This window comes from Dermacentor variabilis, chromosome 2, assembly GCF_050947875.1.
Source record: "Dermacentor variabilis isolate Ectoservices chromosome 2, ASM5094787v1, whole genome shotgun sequence".
Classification (NCBI taxonomy): Eukaryota; Metazoa; Arthropoda; class Arachnida; order Ixodida; family Ixodidae; genus Dermacentor; species Dermacentor variabilis.
In genome coordinates, this window is record NC_134569.1 from 150,464,311 (window position 1) to 150,483,648 (window position 19,338).

Genomic DNA, 19,338 nt, shown 5'->3' on the forward strand with positions numbered 1-19,338 from the left:
CCAGCCCCCCTCCGTCCTTCGTCTCCACCCCTGCCTAACGCGTGCAAGATTGAGCCGCAAGCGTCGGCTGACCCTCGCAAGCTTTCGCTCGCACGCGGCGTATGGCGCACGGCTACGATTTTATCGTGGTTGGACTTTATGCAGAACTTCACGGCGACGGCGACAGCGACGTCAGAAATGCGCTTGCAGTGTCCATACAACTGCTATCGCAATTACAGCAATACGCGAGACAAAATGTAAGGAGAAGACAAATGTGGATTTGCGATGGTAGAGCGCTCGTCCTGTCAGGTCGTCCTTTCTTGTGTCGTTGCGTATTTTGCGCTTTAGGTCAAATATGAATTATTAAAAACTCGCTCAAATTGCAGTTCTTGTACGCGTATGAGAGATAGAGAAACAAATACGGAAACGGAAAAAGAGGAAGCGGGCGTGATGAAGGGAGTTAATCGTGCAACATGATTATCTACATGTACACAAAACACAGGAAATTAACTCTGCAACATGTCAATACAGGCAGTACGGTGACCCGCCGTGGTTGCTCAGTGGCTATGGTGTTGGACTGCTGAGCACGAGGTCGCGGGATAGAATCCCAGCCACTGCGGCCGCATTTCGATGGGGGCGAAATGCGAAAACACCCGTGTACTTAGATCTGGGTGCACGTTAAAGAACCCCAGGTGGTCAAAATTCCCGGAGTCCTCCACTACGGCGTGCCTCATAATCAGAAAGTGGTTTCGGTATGTAAAACCCCATAATTAAAAAAAAACAGGCAGTACGGTGTACTTACTTGTTTTTTAGTCAAGCCATAGGACAGCCTTTAGTAATGCGAATATTAAATAAATAAAAATAAAAGGTTTATTATAGTGCCCAGGAACAGCTACGCAGCCTCCGTAGTGGTGCAAATAATATGTTGGGGATGCCGATCAAAGACGAAATGGCATGACCTTGAATTCATAGACGTCGTCTGGCATGATAAAGGTTGTCGTCTCTCCGCACCACTCGTCGACTTCGATTTGCCAGTAGCGCGTCTTGAGGTCCATCGGCGAAAAATATTTTGCACTACACAGCCGCTTCAACACGTCGTCAATCCGTGGGAGGTGGAGCACGTCCTTCTTCGTGAATCGACACGAGAACGCAGAGTTGCATCGTTTTCCGTTTTTTTTTTTTTCACCATAACTACAGGAGACGCTCACGGGATTTTCGACGGCTGGATGATGTCGTCACGGAGCATTTCGTGGACTTGTTCCGCGCCGAAACTCGCTAAGGGACCTGGAAGAGTGATCGAGCGCCAGCTTCAGCCATTATTATGCGATGCTTAGTAACTGGTGTTCGTAGAATTATTAATGATGATGAGAAGCAGTCCTTGTATTTCATGCGGATACCTTTGAGCTGTGTTTGCTTATGCCTGCGAAGACTCAGATTAAGACCGAAGGCTGGTTCAGTAACACGGACCGCCGTTGTAGGTTCGGCTGGATCCGAGAGCACCAACGTGCCGCTGACTGCTGTAACTTCTTCCATGCAGGCAATCGTTCTACCCTTGTTAAATTCTTCACTGAAGTTTCTCGCAATTACTTGCGCTTTTCCTCCGCGCATTGTCTCGATTGTTCTTGAGAGGACGATTTCACGGTCGAGATGCTGTTGGTCACTCTCAGCTATGCCTTCCATATCTTCTGCGTCTTCTGTTCTGACAGAAATCATAATGCTGGCGCGAGGTGGGATAGGGACTTGATCTTCGAGCACGTTCAAGGCACGGAAACTCAGACTCCTATCAGGTGGTATCGTTTGGTCCTTGGAGAACTTCGTCGACTTGGATCTTAAGTCGATGACTGCGCCGAGCTGGCTTAGGAAGTCCATGCCGACTAGGATTACGTCCAGTGAGCATTGTGGCAGGATACAAACGTCACAGGTTAAGTCTTCTTATGTACTGTAACCCTTCCCGTGCAGATTCCAGTCGGCGTTAAAAGGTGTCCTTCAGCTGTCCAGATTTGGGAGCCTGCCCAAGCATTCCTAACTTTCTTCTACTTAGTGGCGAAGGATTCACTCATGACGGAGTAGTGGGTTCCTTTGTGCACTAAAACGGTGTGTAAGCGGACGTCGAGAAGCGCGTCGAGGTCGGTGTTTCCTGGTGTTGCGTTACGGTTAGGCAGCGGCGTCGTTTCACCGCTGAGTCGCATTGTCCCGTTGTTATTAAAGGCGAAGCATTTCTTGGCGAACATTTACCGTATCATGAGAAGCCCAACAAGCAAAGACACCATGGAAAACATAGGGGAAATTACTTGTATTTACTAATTGAATTAAAGAAATGATAAATTAATGACAACGAAAGTGCATGGAAATACAACTCGCCATAGGCGAGGACCGATCCCACGTCTTCGCATTACGCGTGCGATGTTCTAACCAATTGAGCTACCGCGGCGCCGTTTCGCCATCCACTTTCTTGGGTACTCATGCATTACTAGTAGAACTAACCTTCGGAGTGTTAGCCAGCGCCACCACTCAAAAATTTTGGCGATGGATGTGGAACATCCTTTCTGCCGCAGGCGACACGAGTACGTGATCTTTCTGAGTGAAGGAAAGTGGTCAATAAACCAGCACATGCTACCTGAAGGCATCAATGTTGCCGGATTCGAAAGCCTCGTTATATAAGAACGAGAAGAAAGGGGGTTAACCAAAGAGCCCGATTTTTAATAATCATATCATGGGAAGATAAAAAGCACAGACACCAAGGAGAACATAGGGAAAATTATTTTACTTACTAATTGAATCAAAGAAATGATAAATTAATGGCAGTGAAAGTGGATGAAAAAAACAACTTGCCGCAGGTGGGGAAGGATCCCCCGTCTTCGCATTACGCGTGCGATGCTTCAACCAATTGGGCTACCGCGGAGCCGTTTCCCCCTCCCGATGTCATGCGAAGCATAACATCGAAGCAGTGTGCGGGGAGCCTACCAAGTTAACGAAAGGACCATGAGAGCACCAAGACGTAGGCGGCTATTTCATAAACTACATGACATGTATTTCATAACATTCATGTCATGAACTACTATTTATGTTCGTCATACACTCTTGTCACACTATGCGAATTTTGGTAGATACCAAATTAACAAAACGTCCGTGAGAGCGTCAAGTCGTAGGTGGCTAGCTATATAAATACTTTCAAAGTGGCAAACATCCGTCAATAAATGCTTCGCATTTAAAAAGAAACCCTGCAGGGGAATATAAGTTAAAAATAGTTAAAATTGAGTGTAGTGCGTGTTCACAACGGCTCACCCCACCATCCCACACCATGCCATACTGTGCACTGGTCCATATGGACGCTGCCCAGCTAGAAGAAAACTGGCTGAAGGCCACAAAACAGACAGGCAAAGACGCCAGGAAGCCAGAGCGCACTGACCAGCTAGAAGAAGTACAGGAATTCTGGGGTCTTACGGGCCAAAAGCACGATTTGATATGAGGCACCCCCTAGTGGGGTGCTCCGGATTAGTTTTGACCATCAGGGGATCTTTAACGTGCCCCCAACACACGGGACACGGGCGTTCTTGCATTTCGCCTCGATTGAAATGCCACCGCGGCGGACGTAATTTGATCTCGCGTCCTAGTGCTTAGCACGGGGTTTTGTGCGGGGTTAAGCGCTCTTACTTGTTCGCGCTCGGCCTCCGTAGCCTGTGAATAAGCAGTTAATAGTAGCGCCCGTCCTTGTCCGTGTTGTGGACTTTTTTGTCCGTTCATTACTCGGCGCTAAGCCACCGTGTCTTTTTTTTTTTTTTTTGTGGGGACTCGCCGGAAGGCACATGCACCAAAAGTTAACAAAAGGCATCAAATCAAAAAGTGGGTGGCATTGCCAGTGCACATTCATCGCAGTACAGTACATCGCCAGCCGCATAGGTGGCGAAACGACTGTGTATTGTTTCTGGCTTTAAAATGTTGAGTAAAGCCGGTGCCATGACGTTGACAAGTATCAATTCCCCTGGCTTTTGGAAATTTTTCCGTTAGCGTGTATTACCGCACTGCTGTTATTACAGGAAGCTTCAACAGCGCTGGTTGCCCATGTCAGCAATGTTACGAGGACGTAAAATAAGCTACGAGGACATGAACATAACATGGTACACCAGGTTAAACAAACAATCGCAATAAGAATCCACACCCATACCTGACTCAACGACTGAAGGTGCGCCAGCGGAGGAGGAATGACGCGTGCGCAGATCGCGGAACAGAGAGTAGCGGGTGACCGGTGTGCCCGGGGTTATTCGAGTACAAATCACGATGGCAGACAGGCGTGTGCTGACGACGTGGTCGCCAATGGAAGTGCGTGCTGTTATCCGGTATATGAATGGGCACCTGTGACATCACTTACAAAACAATGCTGAGGGAGAGTTCGCGGAGCAGTTTGCTATAGAGGACCGAGATGGCGCTCTCGGCAGCTTACCGCAAGCTGCCTCGGCGAAAGTGAACGAATATGCGTAACCATTGCCGCTTCTGCCCTGCATGCTACTTTGCGATCAGCTGTCGGAAATGCAATTGGCTGTTCGCTAACGCACTGTGCTTTAATCACGATGCAAAACGTTTAGCAGAAGATTGAAGACGTGTGCATTAGTTGGCTAGAAAAATAGCGGCTGGCATATTAAGAAATCGAATCAATACGTGTGTTCATGTCAAGGGACCGCTGTGTTGCCGGCAATTCGTGATGCACCATTTCCCGCGAGGATAAAAAGAATTCCCTCATCCTCCAGCGTTTCATCGGTAAGCTCCAAAGGAAGGACTTCAACCACAGAATATCATCAAAAGTGAGCACTGCAAGCTATACAGTGACAAATAGAGCAGCGCCGCTTCGTGGCATAGTAACTTTCTCGCCCGTTGCCTACATGCATCCACCCCAACTCACACGAAACTTACGCCCACTCTAGCACTGTGTGTGTCCCTTTGTGTCTTCTCTTGTCCCTTCTTTGAATCGCGCTACCATACTCCCATATCGCCAACGTATCAAGAATAAGTTAATTGGCGTATACTGGGGCGGAGAGAACCCGGTGACGGCGACTACACCACGACAACACACTAACTTTCAAAGCTGAAAGTTTAGTGACGGTCCACAGAGTAAGCCAGTCACTAGCGATAATGCGTCGTTGCTGCAAGCTATTACAAAGTACAGAATATCTACGTTCCTAGCTTTGTGTGCAACAAGAAAAAAAAATCTATCGCAACTGAGCCCACCCGCGAACGATGAGGCAGAAAATAAACAATTCCATGGTGACTGCAGCGAGGAACTTTACCAAGACATGACAAGCCGCCGCTTCAGAGGGCTTGCCAGATAAATAACGAATAGGCAAACAGACTGATCCTGACATGATTCACAAGCGAGAAGTTTAGACCAGGGTATCTACCAACCGGGAACACAAAAAATTCTCAGGGATTTTGAACTGTCTGAATATACTCAGAGAAAACTCAGGGAATCTGTGCTTCTATCTGGGAGAATTAGCTCTCATTTTATTGAAAGGCAACGAAAGTGGCCCGAATGTTGGCTCCAGTAAAAGAGAGAAATCGTAACGAATCGTCTTTGACGCCGTGTCCTCGTCTGGAGCAGTTGCCAGTGTACAATCAACGACCGATTTTCCTGACGCCCGACTTTTGGGGCATGCCCGATAATGCGGACGGCTTCGCGGCTCCGCCACGTACCTCATAGAGTCAATGTAAAAGAACGACTGAAATTTCTAACTCAAGCACCCTTCGCCGTCCAATTTTCCGGATTTTCTGCCGCGAGCGCAGGTCCGAAATGGCATTAACCGACGCCAAAACGGCCGTTTTCATTATCTCGCCGCCTCAAACCGGCGCTCTGGCACGCAGACCCGTTGGCAGCCTTCTGCTCTCGCGTGCATTGCGATAGACTTGGAAGTAAAAATGGGTTGGAACAAAAGTTTGATTGCGAATGGAATTATGCTGCACTTAGCGTATAAAACCACTGCAATATCAAATATTTCGAAAGAATGTGAAATGATCGCACTGTTTTGCCCGCGCATTATAGTATGACAAAGAGAAAAAGAGCCCTGCTCTTCTGGTAACACTTTGGGGACGTTTGCATCCTAATAACTTTCTGAATTGGGGCACAGAAAAGTAGTAACAACGCAATAATCACGCGAAATTTATTACTCTCACACGTCGTTTACCCTATGCCACATTGGGTTTAACAAAATGTGCGGCTGAGTATTGTCTCTCCAGTAAGCCTGCAGTGTTTAATGTGTGAACTACGTGGCGGTAAGAAAATGGTACGCCGAAGATTTGCAAATGATATCGTGAAATGAAATGAAAATGAACGAAAACAGAAGTTATAGCAGGTGGAAAGGTCACCAAGCGCCGCATGGCGCGACGTAGAAAATGTGCGTTCACTGCCCACTTGCTTCAACTTACCTTTTAGCTCAACTTCATCTCCCTCTGCCTTATTATTTATAGATAACCGGTGCACCATTAAAGTTTGTATCCCTCTCACTCTCTATTTCAAGTAAATATAATTTTTGTTGTGTTTTCTGTTGCTTCATTGTCAGTTTTTTCATATGGTTGCGACTTAGGAAAGAAAAAACCAGCCCCCTCGGTAACCCTTCTTGAAGCACCGCATGGGTCGAAATTCTCGCCCGAGCAGGTCCCGGGTGCGCCGGCTGAAGCTTCGGCCCGGCCCCAACCGGATCCGTGTTTCCAAGCCCATACGCTGTCTGGGACCACGGCTGCATCAGCCCTCAACGCAGAAATCTATGAAAAGCGAAGCTCTCAACTAAATCTTTTACAACTAATGGCGATGCCTTATAGTGTTTTTTTTTTCCTTTCATGCTACTCACTCTGCCATCTCCTGCAATGTTTATGTTTATTCATCACAGAGGTCACAAATTTATTCATATGCGAAATTTATATGTGCGCACTGCATCACTCGAAGAATATGATGAATTGAAAACTCCAAATCAGAGGATGCACAGTGTGAAATATATACGCAGCGAAGGCGATCTATGATGCATGTAGATGATAGAATGGTGATGACGAGTGTATGCACAGAAAAGTACGACGCGTAATAATTAACATATAGCGTTCTGTACCGCTTGTGTTTGAGTGACGCATACCCATTCTGAAGGATTGGCGAAACATGGGCCGACGCCAATGACATACCTAACGACTAAATGAAAGAAAAATTTGGCAATACCCAGCTCACGATGACTGTTGTCGTCGTCGTCGTCGTCGTCGTCGTCGTCGTCGTCGTCGTCGTCGTCGTCGTCGTCGTCATCGTCATCATCATCATCATCATCATCATCATCATCACCACCACCACCACCACCATTATTACGACCACCACAATTTATTAGTCCTTAAAGGCTCCTTTCGGGTTATTGCAAACGGTATTACGTTACGTAACGACGGTAATGTGTTTAGCATTGAATCAGTATAACGACACAGCGTACTTATACCGTCGAAACGAGTTATGTACGAAGCGTATAATGCAGCGGGACTCCTCTTTCCCAAGAACAAAATGCACCATGTAGTGGCGCCGCCACGAAGCCTGCGCGTGGCTTCCTAAACGCATGGTACGCCGCTGCGTCTTGTCGGAGTTGTCGGACGATCTCGCCGCTGCCACCAGTTGTAAGGGTTGTAGGTCGTAGGGAGGAACTTGGGAGGACAGGACTAGGGGAACAGGGTTTATTTACAGATATTCGACATGATATACATTCGACAGTCGAGCGTGACTCCCAAACGGAGCACGCAAGACGAAGCATACAGCATGCGAGCACGAAGGTCGAAACACACTGCTTGTCGAGCACGAGCACACTGCTCACGAGCACACTGACGAGCACACCATAGAGAAAGAAATTTCAACAAGAGCGGACACTCCCATAGGGCCCAGCGGCCGAATTGACTGTAGCACACAAGCGGATGGTATTGGCCTCGAGCTCCACCACTGGAAAAGCTGGCGCCACCGTCGGCGTGACGTGCTAGGAGGGATCACGGGGACATAGCGGCCGCGTCGGCTGCTTCGGGCGCGCCGAAGCGAGCTCAAAACGAGTTTAAATTCCCTCGTACGCTGCGGTCCTCATTTAGTGGCGAAATTTTCCCACTTCGAGTGTTACGTTACAACGCTTCAAAGCACTACAATAGGTAGTGGCTGCCTTTGAAGGCGCGCGACATATATGGTAGGCTACTGCTCGGTTCCGCAGGCCCGGACGCATGTAATGGAGGCCGGTGTCAGCCTTATTCACACGTAGCCGCAGGACAAGAAGCTGCGTGAAGCTTGGCTCGCGAAACATAAAACCGGCAAACAGTTATCGGCTACAACTCGGGTATGCAGGAAGCACAGACGCGAGGAAGATTTCTGCTACGGCGCCCGGTCTGCGATGTTCTGAAAACGAGCACTGAGACGGTCGCCCGAGTCCGCTGCCTGAATAATGTCATGACGGTTTGGTCTACGAACTTGTCGATGCTATAGATACTCGCAAGTTCAGTGGAGTGGAAAGGCAGCGGTAAGAAGCACATTTTAAAAAAAGCATGGCATATGGTCATGTTTGAGTTATGAATTAATGCACTGGATTACAAAAAAGGAGCAGCGGGAAATTGCACGCTGTGAACACCGATAAACATAGAGTGCGACGCAACTCGAAACATAATATTGAAAGGTCAAAGAATTTAGAAGAAAAAAAAGATTGAATCGTCGCGACGGGACATCACAGACGTCGAAGTCTCTACAGTGAAATTTTTTTTGAACAGCTCTAATAGCGCCCACGCAACAATGGTTGCTTGTATACTGTCAAATGCTCATATTCTGCGGCCTAAAGCTCATGGCACGGTGCCGAAACGCGCGCGCGAAGAAAGCGAAACAGTGCGCGGACAAGCATGCAGACGCGCAGTCGGTCGCTGCGAATCTGCGCGATCGCTGCATTGAGGCTTCGTTCTATTACGCTCCATTTAGTTATACAAACACTATAAGAACATATTTCACATAGTTTGCTCTCAGCGTTTACCTACCTTTCACGCAAGAAGCCGGTTTGGGAGACTCGATCCATCGCGGCAACCGCACGCAGTGGCGTTCACTGTACGTATTCGGTAAGGAGATAGCGTCTGTAAACGATTGTGTGCTTTCAGTTTGCCCAAGATTATTGTTTAGACAGTAAGAAACTTCTCTCGTTTCGAAAGTACTTATAGAAATGTCCGGGAGAGCTCGCGCGTGGTGTTTTCTGTGAGCGCTGACAGCAAAATCTATGAGGAGCGCGCCGCATGATCCCTCATACTACGCCAGCGAGGCGCTTCCGATAGATGGCGACTCCGTAACTCCTCGCCGCCAATTAACACCTTCCGGTTTCGGTTTTGGCCGCGCGCGTTTTGAACACCAGTTGGTACACGCCGCGCCGGCTCCGTTGATCGGCGCGGCATTAATTTTTGTCGCTTCTACTGCTGAGCCGCGCGCGGCCTTGGCACGGAATCGTTTCATTATTTAGTAAAAATGATTGCGAACGATCTTTACAAGCCTCCACCGAATCTGTGTCACGTTCAATTTCATAAAGAAAACGCAAGACGTCTTCTGAAATAATGAAATGTTTATTTTGCTCTATATAAATGCTCGTTCCGGGCTTCTTGTGCATTCATCCAAAGTTGCGGCACCAGGTAAGCAGCAGTCGTTGCCGTACGAAGCTCTACCGGATGCCATCAGCTGAAAAAATCATTTTGGTACGATGGCCTAATAGGAATATTGCGTGTAGAGGCGAAACGTGCCTAAGTGGTGAATGAGTGGCATTACAGATAAATTCACTTTTACATACACTTCGTAGCAAATAGACTCCTCCCAAACAATGCCATAAAATCTGAAGAAAACAACCAATTTTCAAGCATCCCTCCCTTCCCGGGCATTATTTCCTGCTCTGTAAGAGCACAAGTACACGGGTGACTGCGCGTTTCCAAAACAACTTGGCCTCAGTCAACGCGTTGGTACACCAAGTACACAGAAGTGGCTACAACGCAGGCTCTCAGCCAGACCATGTTACACGCTCGCTGAATGCCTTCTAGTCGCATTCAAGACAGATTCGTGGGTGCAAATCCTGTTTTCAGTCGCTCAGAAGACAGAAATGTCATGTTCTTGAGCTCCTCGGCGTTATCTTTTACGCGTCTGGCCAGCGCAAGCAACAATCCCGTGTTACCACTCTCGGCAATCGCTCGCCGCGTTTTCGACAAGCCCGAGTACCGAAATAAGGTATATGTTGTTGCAGGGCCATAAAAAGCGTCACAAACTTGTCCCACTACGTTTCAGTACACGTAAAACTAACTCACTATGGCTGGCTTGCTTTCTTGCTAACAGCTTCACAACCTCGGGCGCGGCGAGCATGCCTCAAAATTATCCCAAGAAGTTACCAAATCAATTACAATACTTTTTGGGGTCAGAGAATGCGTCACGAACTTCTACCAGAAAGGTTCAGTACACGCGAAACTAACTGCGGCACACAGCCGAGCTGCTTTTCGCTAACTGCACCACTACGCCGAGCGCGGCCACTGTGCTTGAAAAGTACCCCAAAAAGTAGCGAAATTAGTTACATTAATGTCTGGGGTCAGAGAAAGCGCCAAAAAGTGTCCCGGTAAGATTCAGTACACGCGAAACTGCGTCACACGGCCAAGGTGCTTTTCGTCACAAAGCCAGGTGCGGCGAGCGCGCTCAAAAACTACAGAAACAAGTTATAATTATGCTTGGGCTCATAGAAAGCGTCGCAAACATCTCCCAGTACGAGTAATTAACTCAAATGAACTAGGCTTGGACGGCGGAGCTGTTTTTCGATAACTGCGTCATTATATAGGTTCAGTTTTGTGCAGTAAGCCTAAATGTGCTTGAAGTGCGTCGCAGACTGTCAAACAATATTCCTCACCTTGCTGTAGTCCAGTAGTGCAGCGGTGCCGTGTCGAAATGCAAACAGAACACAAAAAAAAACATCGGGAGCCCCAAAAAATGGGCTAAATCCAAAAGAGACGGGTCGTCGAGCACGCAAGCTTCACATGCTCATCCTCGCTCACTCCTGAGGCTTGTCTGGCGCATGGCGTATGCACGCGCGTCTGGCGTGCCGCTAGCTTGTTGCTAGGCAACGCAAGAAAAATAAGTCGCAAAGTATAAGTTAATTTACACGCAAAACTTTTTAGTTTTAGTGGGAAAGAATAAAAAAAATATCAGACATTGTCTGTAAGTTTATTTCACATTCTTTCCTTCTGATGCTTGCGTCAACTAACGGATGGAGTTGAAACTAGGCGTGACGTGCTTCCTGTTGCCAGTTTTTGAAGAGTGTCCCCTCTTGTTGAATTTCTTTCTGTCCGAGCAAACCCTAGCAGCCGACAAACAGCGCCTTATAAACACTGCGTCCTCCCTAGATCCCTAGGTGAGAGAAAACGGCAGTTCACCGCCACTTCGTAGCGTCCAACGTCATCGAAGTTGACTCGCCTTTTTGGAGGAGGAGGGCTCACACACACACGTACGCACTGGTTTCACGGCCCACACCGAGGTGAGACGGTCTTCGCAGAACTGTGTCTCGCCCAAAGTAGGCGCCTCTTATTCCCCGAGCTGACCGCCGCAGCGTGGCCGCCGTGGTCCTCCATTGTCTTGCGTATTGAAAGGCCCGTGGGGGGTTGCCGCCAGATACATTCCCTAGGGAACTCCCTCGCTCCCGAAAGACCGGGTTGGTGGTGGCGAGTTCACTAACAATAGTTGGTCCGCCGATCGCGTTTAGTCATAGCGGCGCCGAGGGGGTGTAAACGCGGCACCTCGAGGTCCCTACGAAACGAGTCACCGCAGCTGGTGTTGGAGGCTTCCATGGTCTCTCCGGGGAAGCGCGCCACGCTCGCAGCTGCAGCTGGCTGAGAAAACATTGCATGTTGGCACCTCTGCAGGCCGTTCCTAACAGCGTGAACGCTGAGAAACGCGGCATGCGGCTGCTGGGATCCTAGCTCGCGCTTCTTTCTGGACACGCTGTTCCATCTAGCGGTACAGCCGAGAAGTCCGCGCGTGGCCTCCGAGACGAGAGGCGCGGTTGACCGGTACGTGCGAACGCCGAGAATTGTTCCATCGCTTGCCGCACACCCAATGGCATGTACTCAGCGACCCAAATTGGCGAGGGATTCATTGAAGAGCGGCAAATACACAGTGCGTTCACAGGGCAGGTCGCTGAAGCGGTGGCGTAAAAGTTGTTCATTGAACAGCGGTACATACCCAGCAAAACTGTGGCGCAGCCCGCTAATTCGTCGGGTTGCTGTCCTTGAGGAAGCTTTATGACGTTGGTTTGATTCCGCTCGGCATCGGGGAAAATTAAGGCACCTTAAATTTAAGGGAACGGCACAGTTCCGGAGGCACATACCTAGGTACCCTAGTTGGCGTCAAATGCACGTGTGGTGACGAGCGACCGTGTATGAGGGTAAAGTCTTGGGCTTCCGAGAGAGAGAACGAACCGACACGACCAATATCTTAGTGTAGCATTAAGCATGTTTGTCGAACACACACGCACTTTCCCGAGAAACGCATTAGCATTCCAGTTATTTTCTCAACAAAACGTTGTTTTATGCATTGAAGGACAAACTTAACAGGAACACCAATGCATTTTCTCCCCAAAGTTTGAGATTTAATATCTCGAGACTGGTGTCATCCTGAGAATTCGTCCCAAGTGGATCCGCCTTGCGAGCTTCGCGGCTAGAATTTGTAAATTGCAATAGGGGTCATAGCGCAATTAGATAAAAAATTAGTGATTTTTCTTAATTATTCGATTGTTCATTCCATTTTTTTGTGCAGGTAGTGTCCGCTGCTTGGAGTAGACCACCTCACGAAACGGAATTGTGCAATATGCCACAGGCAAGCTTTAGGAATTTTTAAAGCGTTCGCTGAAACACGCTGTATATTATACTCCGGCTAAAGAAGCCTGGAATGAAGATGTACACAAAAGAACCGGTCGGTAAGGGTTTGTTTGGTTTGATTTATTGGTCCGAATGCTCCAGTGAAAGAGGTGCGTCATATGAGAGATGTCGTAGCGGTGGGCTGCGGATTAATTCTGACCACAAATAGAAAGGCTTCTTTCTCACCGGTAACGACAGCTACATTTAGGCGAGTTGGTATAGATACATGAGGAAAAAAAACAGGGCAAGATTTTACACAACCGGACCCAGAGTATAAGGGCACACTTTCTGGTGTAAGCAATCTAAGAGGTTCTAAAGAAAAAGAAAGATACTCTACTCTGGTATATGTCGACACAATTTGCGTTCGTGTAAAAGCTTGCACTTATTTTTCCGCCATTTGTATCCCAACCCAGATAGAGGCCAACCCAGACGGGGTTGGCCTCCATCTCTTTTCAAGCCTGCCCATTTCACGCTTTCTCGTCACCAGAAACAAAATAAAATGGGCCGTTCCCACTTGATTTATTTTTGCTTCCTTGTCTGTTCCATCTGTACCTTGATTGTTCGGATAAGTATAAGTATGGCGACAGCGAGAAAGTTATTGATAGCGGTCCCGACGACCACAACTTCGTGAACTTCGCAGACCTCGGGGCGACAGACTTCTTTTTGTTCCCAAATGACCAGATGTCGGTCTAGTCTTTTATTTCGGTACTCACGGAAGTGTACCACCGAACAAAGTCTGCGAAGATGGTCATTTACTTAGAGTCTTGCCACTCTGGTTCGATGTTCGAAGACCTGCTTCCCGAATGCGTGAACATCTCCGCCACGACGGCAGCTAGGCCTAATGAGAACTCGTACGCCTGTTATCCTGATTCTCATAGGAAGACATACCTTGGTGACGTCTACGGTGTGAACCGGATGGAATATTCAGACAACGAAGACTGGCGGCTGGCAACACTCGTCGAGCAGCACAGGCGAGTGAGAGATTTGACGCCAACGAGCCATGTCATGCTGTACGATAATAAGGACATGGGACGCCTTGCGCTAAGCGAGTTTCAGGGTGAACAAATGGCGCAGCCAATTTCGTTACCGCCGGAGCCATACGGAGCCGTCCCCGGCCGCGACGTCCCGATCGAGATTCTACGCATGGAGCTTTCGAAGGCCAGCGATCCTGTAGTGTAGCGATCCTTGCGGCTGAAGTTGCAACGAGTTTTTAGAAATCGTTCCTTCCTGGGAAATAAAGTCACCGAGATTGTCCAAGTGTTGACTCAATGGAACGGGGGAGACTCCAGCGCGCTGCTGCATTTCGAGCGCCACCTGGTCAGCTATGACTGCTGCATGCATGCGACGAACCACTTCGACGACCAGTGCTTCAACACTGCCGTGAACGTGTACGGCCTTCAGTATCTGCGTGTCTTGGTTAACATGTGTGAGTCCGGATACCAGCCCTCCGATATCACTGCTGCCATGGACAAGGCCTGCACTCATCCGACCGTTATGGACATTGTGTGAAAATTTAGCTTTGTATCGAAGAAAATATGCAGTATAGCGTTGATTGCGCAGGTTAGATTTTTTGGTCCCAAGGCCTTTACTCTTCTTGATTTATATTAACGATCTCCCTAACTGTGTAACGTCATCATCAATTTGTTCGCAGACGATTGTGTAACATACCGAAAGATCATAACCCTGATGATCCGTATAACGTGCAAGGGGATCTTTACAATGTGTCATTCCGGTCTAACAAATGGCTTGGGAAATATAACGCTAGCAGGTGTAAATTGATGCGCATATCACGTACGGCCAGCAATGGCAACCAGCGCAGTTATGTACTGAATGACACTTTATTCACATCTGTCATATCTGAGCGTACATTGTAAAGAAAGAAGCTAGGAGTCCGTGCAGATCAGCTGCCTAGAGAACTTATGGAAGCTATAGATGTAAAACTGCTGGGAGAATCTAGCCGGGAGAGCTCCTGTTAGAGATGGATGCAGACATTAATTTTTGCTTCTTCTTTTTGTATATGCTCGGTTTATTGCTTGTCAGCCAACATGTACTCGCAATGTACAATAAGCATTCTGCTGTTAAATGATCTCGGTTTTCTTGTTCGGCCTATTTGTTGTCTTGTGCCATTTGCAGCCAGGAGGAGCAGGAGGAAATAACTTTAGTGTGTGCCCTGCGAGTTGGTGGGGAGGGCCAAAGGCCCCGCCTAGGTGACGGCCAGGAGTTCTTGGGTCCTGATGGCATCCTCTGCCCGCTGGACGGCCCATAGCTGGTCCTCGAGGGCGGGGCTGAGCAGCGCGGCTTCCCAGCGCGTGCGAAGGCTGCTGCTAGAGGCCGCGTTTTCTTTATTGTTATGTATCCCTCGGCATTCCCATAATATATCCCAGCTGAAAATGACAACAGAGGTTGCCTTCAGTACTACAGAAATTTATGTTGTACAGCAAAATTTTTCTGCAGTAACTACAGATTCCTGATGGAGCGACAGACTTTTCTGATGTACAACAGACATTTCTTGTTGCGACTACAGAAGTACACTCTGTCGTATGTCTGTTGTTGCAACAGAAGTGTTTCTGAAGTAATCCGACCAACTGCTGTTGTACTACAGAAAAATGTTGTTGTACGACAGAAATCTATAGTTGCAACAGGCCCCCAATTGTCATAACAGAAGTGTTCCTGAAGTAATTCGACCAACTTCTGTTGTACTACAGAGAACTGTTGTACGACAGAAACCTATCGTTGCAACATGTACCCAATGATGACAGCAGAAGTGCGCTGAAATTATGCGATGCGACAAGCTTCTGTAGTGCACGCTCCAGAGTGGCCCTGGATTCACATGTTTTGCATTTGTCGGTTGGATATACATCCAGATATATGATGTGCGAGAGCGTTGGATTAGGATATGTCCTAGTTTGTAACTGCCGCCATGCGACAGACTGCTTTTTTGTCAATTTTGTGTGAGGCCGCGGGAATATGCACCTCTGTAACCTATAGTGTTTCGTGTTGTCATTATATGTGGTCATTCTGTCCTCCCATTCCCACTCATTTACAGCACCGTCACGCCCGGAGGGTGTCGGGGCGTCACTTGCGACTGTGGCTGCAACTAGTGACATTAATGGCCCTTATGATGCTTCTGTGTACCTTATAAAATCTTTTATTTGGGCAATGTGGCAAGAGTGTATAGTGGGAAGCAGTAAGAACAGGGCAGGCTAACTTCTAATTAAAAGGCTTATTGTGATGTTGCAGTGATTTATAAAGGTTACCAGAAAGTTGTACAGACAGCAACAAAACCTGATAAAAACCAGTGCTTGATGAAACCGAATAATCAAAAATGGGAAAGAGAGAAAATACAAATAATTATACGAGTCCAGGGAAAAAGCATTGTGAGCGCCAACTGCGCATGCGGCTACCTTCCAAGAAGCAAGTTTTGTTTCTAATTGCATGGAAGTGGAAGATTGTGGTTGCATAAGCAAGCTGTCAGTCTGTCTATTGGAAAAAAGAACAGTGTTTCTTGAGAGCTGCTGTCATGCAGGATTGGTGATTGCAGTGATTTGTTTTTTTCTTTCACATAGAATTTTTATCTGTGTTTTGTTTCTCTAACATCTTTATTTAAGTTTGGTTGCATCAAGCACCAATTTTAACCTGGCTTTCTTGTTGTATTTTTTTTTCGGGTAAACTGTGCTAATTGCCTCATTTTCACAATAAATCTTAGTTGGAAGTTAGCCCTAATCCCTCTCTAGCGCCATACTATTGATACGGCTTCATGCTTTGCACCGTTGTAACATTTATGTGTGTGTCTTTGTGTGGGTGCACATAGATTTGGATGTGAAATCAGGGATTCGGGCAGAGGCATTGTTCTTTTCCTGTGCAGCCTTAAATTCATTAATTACAGCGCAACAGAAAGACAACAGACAAGAACGAAGTGAACGCACAGAGTGCTTCGATAGTGTGCGTTGTTTATATTTTTCGCTGTAGTTAATAATGAACAAATGCCAACTCGTCCAGTTTTCAGTTCTTCTGTAGGACTCATGAGCCAACTTGTGTCCCGGAATATCTCCATGGCTATGCGTCCTGTAATTTAATTTCTTGACCATGCGCTTGCAAGTCCCACGTCAATCTTCTGATTTTCCAGACAATCTTGTGTGATCTGTAGGCCCCAACAGTTTCTGGTGAATCGATGCAGGCATGCAGGATGTTGTGGTCTGCAAATTTGCAATGAAAGTGCTGCTTTGATTGCTCTCAGTTCAGCTTTTCTGGTTGTAGGTATTTAGTTTTGTGTAGTGTCCTACTACTGTTACACTGTTACTGCCACATCACTGTACTATATGAGCCTGATTTTCTTGTGTCTTCATGATTCGCAACCTCTTCTATGTGTTTGGCGATTGCATATAGTCTCCTGGCCAAATTGTTTACCCCGCTATTGCACTGTATGGAACTGTTGTGTTTCAAGTTCAGGTGCTCCTGAGGTTGTGTTTCTGAAGGGAGTGGTACTTGTCTTTGCATCTCACATGCTAGCTAGCATAGTAGCTTGCAACTAGGTTCCGAGCTTTTGAGGAAAGAATTTGGGCCACAGACTGCAACTCTACTCTGTCTAGGTGCTTGTTCGTTTTCTTTCTCTCGTAGAGGTCTTCAGCATGGTAAAGTTGGAAAGACCTGTCAGTACCCGACTCCTGTACTCGATGAGTTGTCTTTTTTGTGCGCTGCTGGTAATACATACTGTACAATACCTTCGACACAAGTACAGCACCTGTGATTTTCCATAGTATCCGCTCGTCCACCCCCCATGATTTAAAGAGTATTCTTTTCACTGGGTGTAGAATTTGTGTTGAGGCCTGGCATGATTGCTTCGCCCACGTCCTGGCTCTGCCGTCTTTGTCTTACACTAGCCGAGGATTTGGGACTGTTGACTTGCGAATATATTTGTCCAGCTATGTGAAGCACTATGTGCGATCTGGGGTAGTTCTTGATTCTGGTTTTATTGCCAATGTTGATGTGAGCTGACTTATCAGAAAATGAGAGGCCCGACTGACTAAGAAAGACCGCCATGTTGTCGACAACTTGTTGTATCATTTTGATTTCTGTATAAGATAGCTTTCCCATAGACTGTAGTACTCAATAAACTGTAGTACTTATTGTAGTATGCTTTTATTGTTGGTGTGGGTGGGTGAAATTTACCTCCAACTGTCTTTCGAAAAGTTACGGTTCAACTCACGTGCTCTACCACAAATTTCTTGCTCATCGTTCCTCCTGTAAGAGTAGCATGAAGTACTGTAATAAAAGCCTTTTCCCTCTCTTCATTCTTTTATAAGTCGTAATACACAATGCCCTCTAATAATGTTACTGCTGCTTATGGCCCACTCTTATCTGCCAGAGGGGAGAACTCTTGAAAAAGGTTTTGTTTGTGCTTTGTGCATGATGTAGTATGAGCATTCATGTCTTTTGACATTTCTACATCTGTAGAACCAGCTACCTGATAGAGTGTTTACTATGCCTTACCAGGCTTATTTGTGCAGTGCTGTTAAACAATAAATATTGATGCAATGAATGTTTACACATTCAAAACATCAGCTAAGAAACTTGTTACACAAATGTGCCCTTTGCTATTAATTGGTGTTAGTATTGCTTGTTAGATTTTGAATACGTATGCCTCCTTTTGCAATAGTCTTACAAAGTTTAAGGGTTCAATAATTGATGATAAACTACATAAAAGCGCAAGAGCTTTTTTTTTACCGACGACTCCCATCTAAATGTGACTGCCACGGGTGACAATTCTACCCCTCACCTTGTGTTAGCAGCAGAATGCTATAGCCATATTTGCAGGCGAATAAACAGAACAATTTTTTTGTCTACAGCTATTTTTTTTTCTTGCCTGTATCTAGGTAAAACTTGAAAAAATGCGTCATTGCAAAAAAAAAAGAACGCAGATTGTGGTTCTTTATTGAATAAACTGTACATTTTGTATAGTTGAAATGCAGAAATTTCTTTTAAAATCCCAGGGTGATATGTTCTTACTAGTAGCATGGTACTTCATTACTTATAAAAGTAGTAATCATAGAGGATGTCGTTATATGGGTTTACACACTAATAAATGTGATCCCAAACTTGTTAGAAACTGTTATTAGACACATGTAAAGCATGAATGTTTCTGCCCACTTGATTAGCTGTGGACGTGCAAGAACCGTTTGTACTTAAAAGATTCACAAAAGGGGATGGAACTGATGACTTCACAGCGCAGTTTTCATTTACTTTTCTTTAATGTGTCTCCCCTACCGTTTCATCAACACAAGAACAAGCTATTTGCCTGCTGTTCGCATTGTTGCACGAGTTTTACATGACGGTGCAGAAGGCTGCGTTGTCACTGAGCCACAAAAGCAAGCCAATAATTTACTGACTTCAGAGTTAAATACCGTTCAAAGCAGATGTTAATGCAGGTGCGGTAAGGATGCAAAGTCCGCAACGTATTCAAGTATTATTGGT